Below are 17,837 nucleotides of genomic sequence, written 5' to 3'. Positions count from 1 at the left end.
CACGCCCTACCAGGTTGGAGGCTGTGAGGATCCAGTGAAGGGACCATGGGACATTTGGAGCCATGGTAACTGGAGAAATATCAACAACCTCAGATATGCAGGTGATACCACTCTGATGGCCAAAAGTGAAGAGGAACTAAAGAGCCTATTGATGAGGGTGAAAGAGGAGAGTGAAAAAGCTGCCTTAAAACTCAACATTCAAAAAACTAAGGTCATGGTCCCATCACTTCATGGCAAATAAAAAGGGAAAAAATAGAAACAGTGACTGATTTTATTTTCCTGAGCTCCAAAATCACTGCAGACAGTGACTGCAGCCATGAAATTAAAAGATGCCTGCTCCTTGGAAGAAAAGCTATGAAAAACCTAGACAGCATATTAAAAAGCAAAGACATCACTTTGCTGACAAAGGTTGATATAGTCAAAGCTATGGTTTTTCCAATAGTCATGTACAAATGTTTGATTTGGACCGTGAAGAAGACTGAGTGCCAAAGAATTGATGCTTTTGAGCTGTGGTGTTGGAGAAGACTCTTGAGAGACACTTGGACACCAAAGAAATCAAACCAGTCAATCCTAAAGAAAATCAACCAATCAATATTCCTGAATATTCATTGGAAGGACTGATGCTGAAGCTGAAGCCCCAATACTTTGGCCACCTGATGCAGAACTGACTCATTGGGAAAGACCCTGATGCTGGGAAAGGTTGAGGGCAAGAGAAGAAGGGGGTGGCAGAGGAAGAGATGGTTGGATGGCATCACTGACTCAGTGGACATGAATCTGAGCAAACTCTGGGAGATGGTGAAGGACAGGGAAGCCTGGTGTGCTGCAGTCCACGGGGTCACAAAGAGTCGGACATGACTGAGCGACTGAGCAGCAACAGCATGCGGTACACTGTGGTGAAACAGTTACTTGCATAAGCAGTGATTGGGGTGGAAGGGGCGGGTACAGCTCAGGACAGCGGGAGGGGCCACTGGAGGAACTGCACCAGTGTCTAAGGAAATAAAGTGACATGATCGGGGGGGTTGAATCCTGAGCTCAAGGCAGGTCAGAGAGCAAGAGTGTTCCTGCCATCATTGAGAGGGTCTCTGCTCCCCAAAGTCTGCAGAGCGGATGTGCTCCCAAGATGGCCCAGCAAGATCCAGAGGGTTCAGAATCCCAAGACAGACTGAGCTAAGCTCCCTCTGCAGGTCCCCGTGAATGGCAGGACTCTGATGGGGACAGAGTTGGACGCCGGATTTGGGGCGGATCTAGATGCCAGAATCCCACAGTAGCCAGTGACCGCGCTGAGCGGGCGCGGCCCCTCCCCCTCCCGTGGGTCCAGTCCTGCCTCCTCTGCAGGCCCAGCAGTGGCCTCTTCTGATGTGGTTACTTTGCAAGCAGGTGCCGATTTCCACCGCGCTCCACTCCACTTCCACCGCCCCTCACCATCCCAAACCGACAATTAGAGTCAGATCCCAGCATGTCCAAGGAGGTTAAGCACAAGCCTAATTTGGGAAAAGAGGGCTTGCACATCAAAAGGTCTGCCAGATTCGTCGTTTATACTGTCAGGAGCCTGGGGGTGTGTGGGTTGGTGTCTGCAAGTCCCAGTGAGGGAGGGAAGAGCATATTGTGGGTTGGATTAAATCTTCCAAGATGTGTGCAGTAACAAGGGATTCGGGATTTGATATTTTCAGCGCTCTCGTCATGGATCATAGCCTTGTTGAGGCAAAGAGGCTTGCATAATTCAGTGTAGCTATGAGCCATGCCGTGCAGGGTCACCCATAGTCACAGTGGAGAGTTCTGATAAAACATCGTCCACTGGAGGAGGGGATGGCAAATCATTCTGGTATCCCTGCCTGGAGAACCCCATGAACAGTATGAAAAGGCAAAAAGATAGGTCACTGAAAGATGGACCCCCAGGGCAGTAGGTGCCCAAAATGCTACAGGAGAAGAGCGGAGAAATCGCCCCAGAAGGAATGAAGAGGCTGGGCCAAGCAGAAACGACGCGCAGTTGTGGGTGTGTCTGGTAGTGAAACTTAAAGTCCGACGCTGTACATAACAGTACTGCATAGGAACCAGGAATGTCATGTCCAGGAATCAAGATAAATTGGACGTGGTCAAGCAGGAGACGGCAAGAGTGAACACTGACATCTTAGGAATCAGTGAACTAACATGGACTGGAATGGGTGAATGTAACTCAGATGACCATTATATCTACTACTGTGGGCAAGAATCCCTTAGAAGAAATGGAGTAGCCATCATGGTCAACAAAAGAGTCCGAAATGCAGTACTTGAGTGCAATCTCAAAAACAGCAGAATGATCTCTGTTCGTTTCCAAGGCAAACCATTCAATATCACAGTGATTCAAGTCTACTCCTCGAATAGTAATGCTGAAGAAGCTGAAGTTGAACAGTTTTATGAAGACATTCAATACTTTCTAGAACTAACACCCCCAAAAGATGTCCTTTTCATCATAGGGGACTGGAACGCAAAAGGAGGAAGTCAAGAGTTACCTGGAGTGACAGGCAAGTTTGGCCCTGGAGTACAGAATGAAGCAGGGCAAAGGCTACCAGAGTTTTGCCAAGAGAGTGCACAGGTCATAGCAAACATCCTTTTACAGCAACAGAAGAGACGACTCTACACATGCACATCACTAATGATCAAAATCGAAATCAGATTGATTATGGTTTGCAGCCGAACATGGAGAAGCTCTATACAGTCAGCGAAAACAAGATCTGGAGCTGACTGCGGTTCAGATCATGAACGCCTTACTGCGAAATTCAGACTTAAATTGAAGAAAGTAAGGAAAATCACTAGACCATTCAGGTATGACCTAAATCAAATCCCTTATGATTATACAGTGGAAGTGATGAATAGAGTCAAGGGATTGGATCTGGAGGACAGAGGGCCTGAAGAACTATGGAAAGAGGGTTGTAACACTGTACAGGAGTCAGTGACAAAAAGCATCCCAAAGAAAAAGAAATGCTAGAAGGCAAAGTGGTTGCCTGGGGAGCCTTTACAAATAGCTAAGGAAAGAAGAGTGTTGAAAAGCCAGGGAGAAATGGATATACCCAACTGAATGCAGAGTTACAGAGAACAGCAGGGAGAGAGAAGGCCTTCTTCAGTGATCAGCGCAAAGAAGTAGAGGAAAACAATAGAATGGGAAAGACTAGAGATCTCTTCAAGAAAATTGAAGATATCAAGGGAACGTTTCATGCAAGGATGGGCATGATAAAGGACAGAAAATGTATGGACCTAACAGAAACAGAAGATATTAAGAGGTGGCAAAAATACACAGAAGAGCTTTTGGCTCAGAGGAGGCAAAAGTACAACTTTCTTTGTCATCCCGAATCCGGGTTCTTCCGACACCAGCCGCCTCCTCCATGCCACCTAAGTTCAACCCCAATGAGATCAAAGTCGCATACCTGAGGTGCGCTGGTGGGGAAGTTGGTGCCACATCTGCCCTGATCCCCAAGATTGGCCCCTGGGTCTGTCTCCAAAAAAGGTAGGTGATAACATCACCAGGACAACTGGTGATTGGAAGAGTCTGAGGATTACGGTGAAACTGATCAGAACAGACAGGCCTGGATTGAGGTGGTATCTTCTGCTTCTGCCCTGATCATCAAAGTCCTCAAGGAACCACCAAGAGATAGAAAGAAGCAGAAAACATTAAGCACAGTGGAAACATCACTTTTGATGAGATTGTCGACATTGCCTGGCAGGTGCAGCATTGATCTCTAGCTAGAGAACGCTCTAGCCCAGAGAACTCTCTGGAACCATTAAAAAGGTCCCAGGAAGTGCCCCATCTGCGGCTGCAATGTCGATGGCCGCCGCCCTTGTGGCATCATAGATGACATCGACAGTGACCAGCTAGTTAAGAACTGCAAGAGGAAAAGAAGAATAAAGGATTATTTGACAGCCAAAAAAAAAAAAAGGAATACACAGAAGAACTGTACAAAAAATACCTTAATGAATAACCACAATGGTGTGTTATTCTGGGTGTCTGGCACCTAGAGCCAGACATCCTGAAGTGTGAAGTCAAGTGGGCCTTAGGAAAGAAAGTGAAAGTGAAGTCGCTCAGTCGTGTCCGACTCTTTACGACCCCGTGGACTGTAGCCCACCAGGCTCCTCCATCCATGAATTCTCCGGGCTAGAATACTGGAGTGGGTTGCCACTTCCTTCTCCAGGGGATCTTCCCGACCAAGGGATCGAACCCAGGTCTCCCACATTCCAGGCAGACGCTTTAACCTCTGAGCCACCAGGGAAACCATAGGAAGCATCACTGCAGACAATGCTATCGGGAGTGACCAAATTCCAGCTGAGCTATTTCAAGTCCTAAAAGATGATGCTCTTAAAGTGCTGCACTCAATATGCCAGCAGACTTGACACACTCAGCAGTGGCCACAGGACTGGAAAAGGCCAGCTTTCATTCCAGTCCCAACAACGGGCAAAGGCAAAGAAAGCTCAAACTACTGCACAGTCACGCTCGTTTCTCACGTTAGGAAGGTTATGCTCAAAATCCTTCGAGTTAGGGTTCAGTAGTACATGAACAGAGAACTTTCAGATATTCAAGCTGGATTTAGAAAAGACAGAGGATGTGGGGAGCAGAGGAGGAAAAAAGGCAGAGGGACCAGAGATCAAACTGCCAATGTCTGTTGGATCATCCAAAAAGCAAGAGAGTTCCAGGAAAACATCTACTTCTGCTTCATTGACTATGCTAGAGCCTTTGACTGTGTGGATCACAACAAACTGGAAAACTCTTAAAATGACGGGAATACCAGACCACCTTACCTGCCTCCTGAGAGACCTGTATGCAGGTCAAGAAGTAACAGTTAGAACCAGGCATGGAACAACAGACTGGTTCAAAATTGGGAATGGAGTAGGACATGTTGTATATTTTCACCCTACTTATTTCACTTCTATGCAGAGTACATCATGCAAAATGCTGGGCTGGATCAATCTCAAGCTGGAATCCAGATTGCTGGGAGAAATATCAATAAACTCAGATACGCAGATGACACCACACTTATGGCAGAAAGAGAAGAGGAATTAAAGAGCCTCTTGATGAGGGTGAAAGAGGAGAATGAGAAAGCTGGCTGGAAACTCAACATTGAAAAAACTAAGACCCTGGCATCCGGTCCCATTCCTTCACGGCAAACAGATGGGGAAAAAGTGGAAAAATGGCACGTTTTATTTTCTTGGGCTCAAAACTCACTGTGGACGGTGACTGCAGCCATGAAGTTAAAAGACATTTGCTCCTTGGAAGGAAAGCTACGACAAACCTAGACGGCACATTAAAAAGCAGAGACATCAACTTGCCGACAAAGGTCCTTATAGTCAAAGCTATGGTTTTTCCGGCAGTCACGTATGGATGTGAGAGCTGGACCATAAAGAAGGCTGGCACTGAGGATTTATTTTGAACTGTGGTGTGGAGAAGACTCTTGAGAGCCCCTTGGTCAGCAAAGAGGTCCAGCCAGTCCATCCTAAAGGAAATCAACCCTGAATGTTCACTGGAAGGACTGATGCTGAAGCTGAAGCTCCAATACTTTATCCACCTGATGCAAAGAACTGACTCATTGGAAAAGACCCTGATGCTGGGAAACATTGAAGGCAGGAGGAGAAGGGGACGACAGAGGATGAGATGGTTGGATGGCATCACCGACTCAATGGATATGAGTTTGAGCAGGCTCCAGGAAGGACAGGGAAACCTGGCGTGCTACAGTCCACGGGGTCGCAAAGAGTTGGACACGACTTAGCAATTAGACAACAACAGCGGTTTTTCAACTCAAGAAGCTGGAAGCGTCCCTCACTTTTTTCTTGGTTGGTTGATTGAGTCTGGGGCTCAGCGGTCACCCAGCAGTGGAGGTTGAAATGCTGGAAAGGCTGTGGTAGGATTCCAAAATAAGAACCAAGAACTTCTCGTCTCCTGACCGTGGTCCCAGGAAGACCTGCCCCCATCACCACAGGCCCAAGGGATACAGAGGAGGAACGTGCTGGCGTCCTGGGACCGGGGACCACCCAGGGGCTGTCGTCTTTGTGGGGAGGAGACAGGAGGATGCTGCTGTGGAAACGTGTGCCTTGACTGCAGGGAGGCTGACGGGCCAACTTTTCTAGAGGGTCAGGGTGAAGAAACAGGAAAAATAAACGGATCTGGAAACTAGAAGATGGTTAGGATTGAAGAATAACTCCAAGAGCTAATTTTGGAGGGACAAAAATCACGAAAAATAGAGAGATAATTGGAAAACCAAATCAAGAAGGGAGAAATTTTAAATATACAGAAGAACAATCATGAGGGAAATCATCACAGATGTAGAAAATTGTTTTTAAATACAAGATACAGTACTTTGATGCACACTAGTCAAATAAATAAAACCTGATTGAAACATGGTTTTTCTAAGGAAATATTATAATTAATAATGATAATAGATTTATTGAAACAGATCCCTGAAGAGATTTAAAAATCTAAGCACAGCAAGTAATGCAGAGCTAACCCTGGAAAAGTCATCAGGCCAAGACAATCTCCTAAGTGAAGAAGAATCCGCCTGCCAACGCAGGAGACATGGGTTCAATCGCTGGTCCAGGAATATCCCACGTGCCGCGGAGCAACGAAGCCAGTGAGCCGCAACTACCGAGCCTGTGCTCTGGAGCCCATGCTCCAAAACGAGAGAGCAGCCTCTTTTCTCACTGCTAGAGGAAAGCCACGCAGCAATGAAGACCCAGCACAGCCATAAGGACATAAAGAAATACAAATTTTAAAAAGAATAATATTTTTTTTAAAAGCCAATACTATAATGTATTCCAGGATGTAGGAAACTGATGAATTTTCCCCATTTAAAAATATTCCTTCAATAACATGGACATCAAAACTCTAAAAATACAGCACAATAGTGTAAAATTACAGACTGATCTCATTAATATGGAGGTTAAAATATTAATCTTAGTGTACAGAATCAGAAAGCACATGAAAAGGCTCATACTCTAAGGCCAAGTGAGGTTTGCTAGTGGATGATTTGTTAACAGAAAATGTGTAATACAATTCATCATATTAATAAAGCAGAAGAGAGACATTGTGTTCATTTCATAGAGGCATTTGATAGGGTTTATCAGAGGTTTTCTTTTGTTGAAGTAAAATTTCCATTCAGGCAGGTAGACAGGTCTTTAAAATATTTTAAAGACTCCTAAACCCGAGGGACTTCCCTAGAGGTCAGTGGTTAAGACTCAGCACGTCCACGGCAAGGGGCGCGGGTTCGATCCCACCTGCCGAGCGGCAGGGCCCTAACACAAAAACAAACTAACAAAACCCAGCGTTACGCCCGCGAAGGCTCCACCGACCCTCCTGCGCGCTCAGGAGTGACTCGCCAACCGCACTCTTTGCCTTGTAGTTCCCACAAGGAAGGACGTCCCTGCATCACATCCTCAGACCCCGCCCCCGCCATGCTTTGAGCGCTTCCCCATCCTCCCAGGCCCATCTCACACTCTCCTGAGCTGACAGGAATCAGCCATTTCCAGAAGAATCCTTGGTTCCTTTCAGTGACGAAGGATGAGTCAGTGCACAGATCTGAAGCAAAAGGTTCAGTGAGTCTTGACAAATGTATGTATCCTGTAACCAATCCTTACAATCAGAGGATCAGGCTCTGGGGGGTTTCCCTGGTGGTCCTGTGCTAAGACTCCATGCTTCCCATGCAGGGGACTTAGGTTCCATCCCTGGAACTAGATCCCGCGTGCGGCAGCTAAGAGTTCACACGCCGCAACTAAGGATCCTGCTTGTCTCAACAAAAGTGGACGATCACAGGTACTTCAACTAAGACCAGGCACAGTCAAATAAAGAAAGAGTTCTGAAAAAGGGACATCAGGCCTTTCATCCACCCATAAAGTTACTCTGCCCCTTGAAGACTACTCCCACCTCCCAGGCACCCGCTGTGCTTATTTCTGTCATTTTGCTTGTTCTTCATTTGAATAGAATGATAAAGCAAACACATTTTTGTCTGGTATTTTTTCCCATTTGATCTCATATATTGGAGATTCATCCAGATTGCAGCATAGATCAGTTATTCATTCTCCTTTGCACCGAGGAGCATTTCCTGGTGTGACACTGTCACAATTTATCAGATCTCCTGTTGATCAGCAAATAGATTCTTTCCAGATTTCGGCTGCAGCGAACGAATCACGGTAATGATTCTTGTACAAGTTGCTTGAGGTCAGAGGTCTTCTTTTCTCTTGGAAAGGTATAAGAGTGGAATTGCTGGGTCCTGGGGTAGGTATGGCACCCCACTCCAGTACTCTTGCCTGGAAAACCCCATGGATGGAGGAGCCTGGTGGGCTGCGGTCCACGGGGTCGAGAAGAGTCTGACACGACTGAGCGACTTCACTTTCACTTTTCACTTTCATGCATTGGAGAAGGAAATGGCAACCCACTCCAGTGTTCTTGCCTGGAGAATCCCAGGGACGGTGGAGCCTGGTGGGCTGCCGTCTATGGGGTCGCACAGAGTCAGACACGACTGAAGCGACTTACCAGCAGCAGGGGTAGGTATAGAGCTGCAAAACTGTTTCACACAGTTGCACCATTTCACACTCTTGGCAGCCATGTGTGAGTGCTGTTTGCGCTGTAATTTCGCCAGCAGTTGGTGGTTCCATGTTAGTTAAATGGGCATGTAAGTGGTGTCTCACTGGGGTTTAAATCGCCGTTTCCGTATCTTCGGCTTTCAGGTGTTTGACTGTGAAGTGTCTAGATGTGGTTCTCTCGAGTTTGGGTACACGAAACTTTTTGCATCTGTACATTTATGATTTCTACCAAATTTAGGGAATTTTCAGCCGTTGTTTCTTCAAAAAATTTTTTCTGCCCCATTTGTCTTTTCTCCTCACGTAGAACCCTAATTACACATGTATTCAACCTCTTGATATTGTCCCCGTGATCATTTCCGTAGTCTCTGATGATTTATTGAGCTGTCTATACATGTATGATTGTCTTCTGTCTTCGGTTTTGCTTTGCTTTGTGCTCATCGAGCCTTTTCTGCAGTATCCATTCTCGTTGTTCAGTCGCTCAGTCGTGTCCGACTCTTTGCGACCTCACGGACTGCGGCATGGCAGGCTTCCCTGTCCTTCACCATCTCCTGGAGTTTGCCCAAGCGATATCCATTCTGCTGGTCAGCATATCCAGTGATTTTTTTTTCCATTTCAGATACTGTCTTATGGTTAGAAATTGCATTCAGTCCTTTTTTTTTTTTTGTATGTGTGTGTTTTTCTTTTTATCAGTGCTGTTTTTATAGTCTTCATTTCTCAGTTTAGATTTTCCTTTTGTTTCCTTATGCATTCATTTGCACCTTTAAATCTTTGGGCATATTTATAATGACTGTTTTGTCAATGTTCTGCTCTGCAAAATTTGGTCACCTGAGGATCTGGTTCTAGGGATGGGTCATGCTTTCAAGCTTCCTCTCATATCTAGTAATTGTTTCTTATATGTAGACATTGTGATTGTTGGATGAAAAAGAGTATACACAATGTCTTCTTTTAAAAGATGCTGCTTTGTTCTGGAATGCTGCTAAAATCCTAGCAGGTCGTGTGGTCATGTCTGGCTGGTGGGAGGCTGTGGAAGGCTGGGTCTATTTCAGGCTTGTTCTTAGTCCTAGGTTTGGCTTTTATTCTGGAATGTGGTTTGTATTCCTAAACCGTGGCCTTTCTGGGGTTTTGCTTGGTCACCCGAGGTGCCCACTGAGGCTTCTCCGCTCGAGCTGGGTGGGAACTGCAGCGTCACACAGCTCTGCACCTTGCCTGGTTTCTCCGTCTCCGCTCCACAGTAGCCACTTCTGCCGGGCTTTGTGGAAGACCTCCCTGCACGCGTGCAGCCTGGCTCCAGCCGGGATCTGACAGCCCCACGCAGGTTTGCTGTGGTTTTATGACTTGTGGTAAGAAATGCACGTTTAATGTTTGTCCCTGTTGCTGACACAGAGCTCCTGAAGCTTTTGGAACTTCCTGTGATGACAGCAGTAAATGTGTCTTTTGTTATTTTAATGGATGATGTTGGAAACCACTTAAGGATGGCATCTGGTTGCCAGAGGAGCCAACCATGTGATTAGAGGGTCGGAACTGTCAGTCCCAATACCTGAAGTCTGAGGAGGGGAGAGAGGCTGAATCAGTGACCAATGGCCAGTGATATGAAGCCTCCATAAGATCCCAATGGACAGGGTTTGGGAAGCTTCCAGACTGGTGAACCAGATGCATACATTTGCTGCTGGGTGAGGCCCCAAACTCCACTGGGACAAAAGCTACTGTGTATGGGACCTCGCCCTAGCATTTCTTCATCCGCCTTTTGATTGCATCTTTAAATATCCTTTGTAATAAACTGGTGATCTAGTAAGTAAACTGGTTTTCTGAGTTCTGTGAGCTGTCCTTGCATATTAATCGAGCTCACGGTGGGGGGCCCTGGGAAGCTCCCGCCTATACAAAGTCGGACAGAAGCACAGGGGACAACCTGGACTTGAACTGGGGTCTGAAGTGGGGCAGTCTTGTGGGACCGAGACCTTCTCCTGTGGCTCTGATGCTACACCCAGGTCAATAACGTTGGAATTGAGATGAATTGTTAGACCTCCCGGCAGCTGGTGTGGGAAACTCCCCCACGTGGGGATGGGTGTCAGGCCTGTGCTTCTGCGCCCTCATGACACACAGTTCCCTCCTGCTTGGCGCTGACCCCTGCCAGCTGCAGCCCCTCCAGCCCCCCAGGAACCCCTCATCTCTGCCTCCTCGGCCAGTAAGACCTCTGCTTTGGCTTCAGCTCTCGCGACCTTGGAAGGGAAACCTGAGGTACACCGGGGGAAAACAAGGGCTCGTTTCCTGGCTCTCTCCCTGCTCCGGAGCGTTTCAGTCCTGCGTCACCTGTTGCTCAGTCGCCTCGTACATTTGCCTGATGTTACGGTTATTTACGGCAGGAGGTAAGTATAGCTAGTTACAATGTCCTGCCTGCAACTGACACGCATTCTTTTTTGTTTCTCCTTTGGCTGCACCACGCAGCACGTGGGATCTTAGTTCCCCGACCAGGGGCTGACCTGAGCCTTCTGCGTCGGAAGCTCGGAGTCTTAACCGCTGGACCACCAGGGAAGTCCCTCAACGTGCATTCTTGGTCAAATTTTCTTGTATAAATGCCATAAATTTATACAAGCCCCCAAGCTATCCCCATGTCAAATGGGGGAGATACTAAAATCATACCTATTAGAGTAAAAACTCAGGATGTCTTCTGATATCACTGTAACTTAATATTTTTGCAACTGGAGAAGAGAAAAATGAGACATAACAATAGTAATGTTATTAGGAGGAATAGGAGGAATTCTTATTCAATAGTCAATAGGAGGAAATGTCGTGACAATAGGAGTAATGTAATGCCAGTTTTTTTTGCAGCTGATATGATTAAATCTCTGGAAAAACCCAAGTGGATCAATTTAAATTCTATTACAAACAGTATTTCAGGACTGTCTGGGACAGAAAGAACATGCTGTCATCATTTGCCTTCGTCTATACGGAAAAGGGCTTCCCTAGTGGCTCAGACAGTAAAGAATCTGCCTCCAAAGCGGGAGACCTGGGTTCGATCCCTGGGTGGGGAAGATCCCCTGGAGGAGAGCATGGCAATGCCCTCCAGTATTCTTGCCTGGAGAATCCCCATGGACAGAGGATCCTGGCAGGCTACAGTCCATGGGGTCGGAAAGAGTCAGGCAAGACTGAACGACTAAGCACAGAGCATACAAAAACCAGCTTGTTAGCAAGAGATAAAAAAGAAAAGATCCCTTTGACCATCGCACCAGAAGCTGAAATACCCAGGAGTAAACCTAATGAGAAACACGTAAGATCCAAAAAAGAAAACAAAAATCCCGCTGAGGGACACACACAGACTTGATGCAGGCGGGGCAGGCCTCGCCCAGGATCCGCAGATTCACGGTCATAAAGAGGACTCTCTCTGCTCCTAGGAACCTGTCCTACAGAGCTGATCTCACTTATGTGAAGATGAAGCATCTCACACATGTGAGATGAAGCACACGCAGGGTTATCCGTTACAGCACTGCCTGCCATAGAAAAAGACTGGGAGCATCCCAAAAGGCCACTGGGGCTGGTTCAACATACCGTGGCGTGTATGCAGCAGGGCGATGTCCCACCGCCAGCTCTCCAGGCCCAGAGGAAGGACGATCGCCAAGGTTGATGGCTGCGTGAAAGGATCAAGGTGCTGAGGGTGTGGCGCTGGCCGCCGGGAGACGTGCGTCTGGTTTGTACACTAGGGGTGGCTCGGCTCTCAGGAAAATCAATCCTGACAGTGTGATGCCAGCAAGCAGGCATTTCTTTCTCTCTCAAGGCCCCGAGGAAGTGGTCCCCACCCTGGCTCGCTGCCCAGCGCAGGCCTCCTCTGTCCGCCCTGCTCTCTGGAGCAGCCTTGGTGGCTCGTAGTCAAAGACGGCCGCCTCATCTCCAGCCCACACGGTGGTGCCCAAGTCAAGAAGAAAGGAGGCGGGGAAGAGGCAACGAGGGCCCCACAGGTCCCACGTTCTCGGAAGAGCAAATGTTGGGACTTCTCTGACGGGCCAGTGGCTGAGACTCTGAGCTCCCGATCCAGGGGGCATGGGTTCAGTCCCCGATCAGCGAACTAGATCCCACATGCTGCAAACAGAGTTTGTGTGAGGCAACTAAAGATCTCACGTGTCTCAACTAAAAGATTCCCTCATGCTGCAACTAACACGTCTTTATTTAAAAAAGTAAACTATTTGTAAAAGAAAAGAAAAGCCGGTGTTTGTCTCAGCCTTCCTCTCAGCAGGCATGGCTTGTAACTCGTGGGTCAGAACTGAGTTCATGGCTGCTCCTGGCTGCAAGGGAGGCAGGGAAATTATGTATTTAACCAACTGTGAGGCCCTGACAACAGAGAAAGGGGAAGGATGAAAGCCAAGAGGGGGGTGGCCTGCATCACCTACCATACTGGCCATACTTAGAATGTCTTCAAAAGGACACACAAAAAATTGGAAATTCTAGTGGACTCTGGAAAGGAAATAGAATGTCTGGAAGGTGTGCGTGTAGAGGGAGGGGCTTTATTCTCTTCTGTGAATTTAATACTCTGTGTATTTACTACCTGCAAAATAAATAAATGAAATATAATTTTCAAAAGTCACCAATAACAAAAGTACAGCTTTAAAAATGCAATATTCAGAAACTTTTAAAAGTGTTTTAAAATAACATTTCTATTAAAGAGAAATTCATAAGATTCAATTACAAAATACTTAGAATTTAATAGTAATGGAAACTCTGCATGTTAAAATTTGTGAGACACATTTAAAACAGTATTAGAGACAACTGTATACCTTTGACTATGTTTACCTGAGAATAAGAAAGACTGAAAAAAAATCAATTAAGTCAAGGATCTCTAAAAATAGCACAGAGTAAGTCCAAAGAAATAAAGAAGGAAAGAAATAGTAAAAACATAAAGCAAGAGAGAACAACAACAAAAAGTAGAAATGACGACAAAATCAAAGTTGTCTCTCTATTTAAAAAACAAATGTTCTGGTATTTCCCTAATAACAATGGCTGTTTCTTGATGGAAGATCTAAGATGACAAGGGAGCTCTTCTTTGAGCTTATTCTCCTTGGCTAAAATTAGGATAGGCATGTAATAACTTTATAATAAACGTAACCAAATTTCTTTCTTCAAAAAAAAGAAGAACCCAAATGTTTCTTTCTACGTTTATTTGGCTGCATCAGTTCTTGCTCGTTACACGCAGGATCCTCGATCTTTGCTACGGCTTGCGGAATCTTCAGCTGCAACATGCAAACTCCTAGTCAGGTCACGTAGGACCCAGTTCCCTCACCAGGGACAGAGCCCAGGCTCCTGTGTCGGGAGCGCAGAGTCATAGCCCCTGGATCAGCAGGGAAGTCCCCAAGCTGACTCTCTAAATAGTTTATTTCAAGAGTGATTAAAGAGGGGGAGGAGAGGTATAAAAAGATATAAGACAAAGGGGGTAAAAACTCTTGCCATATTCTAAATGTAGGAGATGATTTTTTTAAAAGTATACACCAAGAAGTTTGGATCTTTCCTGGTGGCTCAGCTGGTAAAGAATCTGCCTGCAATGCAGGAGACCTGGGTTCGATCCCTGGGTTGGGAAGATCCCCTGGAGAAGAGAAAGGCTACCCACTCCAGTATTCTGGCCCGGAGAATTCCATGGACTCCACGGGGTCACAAAGAGCTGGACACGACTGAACGACTTTCACTTTCAAAAAGTTTGAAAATCTAGGTAAAATGCACAGATGCATAGAGAATTGAAAATACTGAAACCCAAACAAGGAGGAAGAGAAAACCACAGGAGATTAACAATTGTTTAAAAAATTAAAATAGTAACCAAACCTCTCTCCCAGTATACACACACACACTGCCCAAACACACACACACGCACACACACTTCCCAAAGCTCCTAACCCAGCTGTTACCACAAACAGATCTAACAGAGCTTCAGAGAACAGATAACCCATGCGATGTGTAAGTCGTTCCAGAAAAAGAGAAATGGAGGAAAAGCTGCCCACCCCAGTTTATGAAGCTAGTACAGAGACTGGGGCTTCCCTGGTTGCTCAGTGGTAAAGAATCTGCCTGCCATGCAGGAGACGTGGATTCGATCCCTGGGTCGAGAAGATCTCCTGGAGAAGGAAACGGCAACCCGCCCCAGTATTCTTGCCTGGAGACTCCCATGGACAGAGGAGCCCGGCGGGTCACAAAGAGTCGGACTTGACTGACTAAATAACAATATAGGGATTTTTTTAAAAAGCACAAGATAAGTAAATTCTAAACCAGTTTTATCTATGATCATGAATTTTTTAAATCTTAAAGTGTTAGCTAACTAAAATCCAATCACAAGTTGCATTCACATAAGGTTTCTCTCAGTAATAGAAGCATAGTTCCAATCAGAGATTTTAACACAGCAATTTGCCAGGTTAAAGAAGAAAAGAACGATAATCATTACATTGATGCAGAGTAAAGCATTTGACAGTTTGATAAAAATTAACATGATTTACAGAAAAAAAAAAAAGAAACTTGGGAAACAGAAGCTAAAGCGACTTTTCCCAACAAATAATGACTATTTCCCTCAAATCTGTGGCAAGTTTAACGGAGACAATTTGCATGCATTCCCTTTGGGCTGGTAATAATATAAAAATGTTCATTCTCACAGCTTCTGTTCAGTATTATTCTGGAAGCCCTGGCCAATGCATAAGATAAGAAAAAGAAATCATTAGTTTAGGAATTATTAATAGATGAAGACAGATGTATTGGTTTGGCCAAAAAGTTGGTTCAGGTTTTTCCATAACATCTTCAGAAAAATTCAAACAAACTTTTCGGCCAACTCAATATCATAATGTCTTTTCAAATAACATGTTAACATTCATTGAAATGCCAAAATAACCAAGGATTAACTATCAGAACTAATTAGAGTTTAACAGAGCTGCCCCAAACAAAAGTTAACAGTGTTCCTTTAAATCACTAAAAAGTACATAGATGACCGGACAGATGTTATTTTAAAAAAAGAACAAATGTTCAGGAATTAATCTTGGAATCCGCAAGTTCTTTATTGGGGTGGGGGTGGGGGAAACCCTGGAATCACTTCCCAGCCTCAACAGAGAGCCGGAACCGCTGACACCTTCCTGCCTGCTTGTGGGGCCACGTCGATACACCCAGGCTGCCGGTTCTGGTGCCCAAATTTCTGTGGGTTTGGAGACCCGCAGGAGGCTCTGAGCAGTAGGGTGGGTCTCCACTCTGAAGGCATCATGCCCAACCACCCCCCCGCCCCCCGCCATGCTGGGCTCTGCAGCTCCTGGGACAGGACGCCCTGGCCTTCCGCCCCCCGCAGTTGGTCACAGGTCAGTGGGCCGTGTTCGCGTTCTCTGCTCGGCCCTCCATGGCCTGAGCTCCTGAGAGAGACATCGGGGTGGTGACTGGGCCTGCCTGGCTCTTCCCAGACCGTCAGCCAGGAATGCCAGGGCGTGCCGGTGCATGCCCGTCCGCCGTCTGGCGCAGCTGAGCTGCTTCATGCTTGCGTGTGTGCACGCATGTGTGTTGGGGATGGGGCCTGGGCCTGGACCCTGATGAGATCTGGAGTCAGCTCCTCCCCGAGCCTGGAGCTTCCAGGGAGTGTTGGAGGGGGCGGGCCAGGGGATGTCCCCACTGCTCAGCCACGTGGACCCTGAGCTGGCTGTGTGACCCCGAGCCAGTCACCCGAACTCTCTGGGATGTGAGTCCAGCCAGGGGCGCTGGCCTTGGCTGGGGGTCTCACTCTGCAGACCCTTTAGTGAGGGTTTTCTCTGCCACAGTTGGGAAAAGAGGCCTGAATGGGGCTCAGGGGTGAGATATGAAGAGGTGTGGGGCCCTGGCAAGGCCAGAGAGGCTAGGACTGGGGGCAGGGAAGAGGTGGGGGGCTGTGGGCAGAGCTTGCCAGGCCGTGTGAGCCTGGTGGGAAGGAACAGCAGCAGGACAGCAGAAACGGCCACATTTGAGGGCTTGCCTCTCTGAGCTTCTACGATTGGACCCCGACATCTTCACATCCTACCCCTGAGTGGTGAGCCCCCGCGTCCCTCAGCATGGGGGATGCGAGCGTAGGCAAACAGCTGGGCAGGGGCTGAGCTGGGGCGTGGGTTTGTTGCTGTGAGCCACAGCAGACTGTACAGCAGGGATGGGCTCCCCAGATGTGTGCTTGAGAGAGCAGCTGGGACCTGAGCCGGGGCAGGACGGGGGCAGGTGAGGGCGGACTGCCCGAGGGCGCTGGAGTGGACGGAGGCTTAGGAGCCTGGACTGAGGTGGGAGGGACAGGAAGGGATGCCTCTCCCCATGTTCCAGCCAGAGCAGCCAGGGGAGGGGTGTCTCTGAAGGAGGTGTGGGGGTCAGGGAGGGCCCCGAGGCCAGCAGACACCCCTGCTCAGAAGGAGTCTGGGCTGGGGGCTGAGGGCGGGGTCATCTGCGCGGGGGTGCTCCTGAGGGCCGCCCAGGAGGGGCTGTCAGGTCCCTGGGCAAGGGGGGGTGGGGGGAGGTCGGGGGTCGCGGCGGAAGCCCTGCGGGCACTGCCAGGGGCTGGGCAGCGGCACAAGCAGCAGGAGTCCTTACTTCTAGAAGCTTGTCTTCAAGATGCAAATGCAGCAGTGACGGATGGACAGTGACGCTGCACACAGAACCATCTCTGCCAGAAATCTGGAAACCACTTAATTAATTTCCAACATTAGGGGGCTTATTACATAAACGTTGGCCCAGCCCAAGATGGATTATTCTACAACTCTGTGCATTGAGCTTTCAAGGTATCTGCTGGCGTGATCTTTCCATAGTTTGCATCTGATCTCGTCGCTCCCCAGCTCCAGCGCGCCCCACCCGCCGCAACTGCTGGCGTTCACCCCTCTGCCCGGTGGACAGCGGTAGGTCTTTCTCATGGGTGCACCTTCACTTCCGTGGGGCCTTCGCCTGCACTTCTCAGGACTCCCCTGGACTCCCCTGCCCTGTGGGCACTCCGGGCCCCTCTCTCCTCTCCCAACTCACCCCCAGCTCAGGCTCTCTCTTAGCTCCTCCTCTGTCACCCCCTCCCTCTGGACCCCCTGGATGTGTTCCGTGTCCAGCCTGGGTGGGGGGAGTCAGGGCAGGTGGGCTGAGCACATGGGAGCAGGGAGAGACCTGGGCGCCTGCGGGAGGCAGGCTTGCAGCCCAATGAGCCTCCAGCTGGTCCCCAAGGCTCAGCCATCCCTGGGCCCCGCTTACCCCAGGGCCCAGGGGCTCTGTCGCACTCCTCTGCATTGGCCCCTGGCAGCCCCTGCGCACCTCCCAGAGATCCCGTCCCCTCCCTGGTCCCTCGTGGTAGGTGTTTCCGCCCAGCGTGTGAA

The 17,837-nt window shown here is 48.0% G+C and overlaps 1 pseudogene; it reads left to right on the top strand.

Annotated features, from left to right (window-relative positions):
- The first annotated feature begins 2,855 nt into the window (after nucleotides 1–2,855).
- Nucleotides 2,856–4,144, top strand: LOC100848862 (large ribosomal subunit protein uL11-like; annotated as a pseudogene).
- Nucleotides 4,145–17,837: the final 13,693 nt, after the last annotated feature.

The sequence above is a fragment of the Bos taurus genome, chromosome 21, assembly GCF_002263795.3.
Source record: "Bos taurus isolate L1 Dominette 01449 registration number 42190680 breed Hereford chromosome 21, ARS-UCD2.0, whole genome shotgun sequence".
NCBI classification, from domain to species: domain Eukaryota; kingdom Metazoa; phylum Chordata; class Mammalia; order Artiodactyla; family Bovidae; genus Bos; species Bos taurus.
The sequence above is the reverse complement of the archived record's forward strand: the minus strand, read 5'-3'. Positions and strand labels throughout refer to the sequence as shown.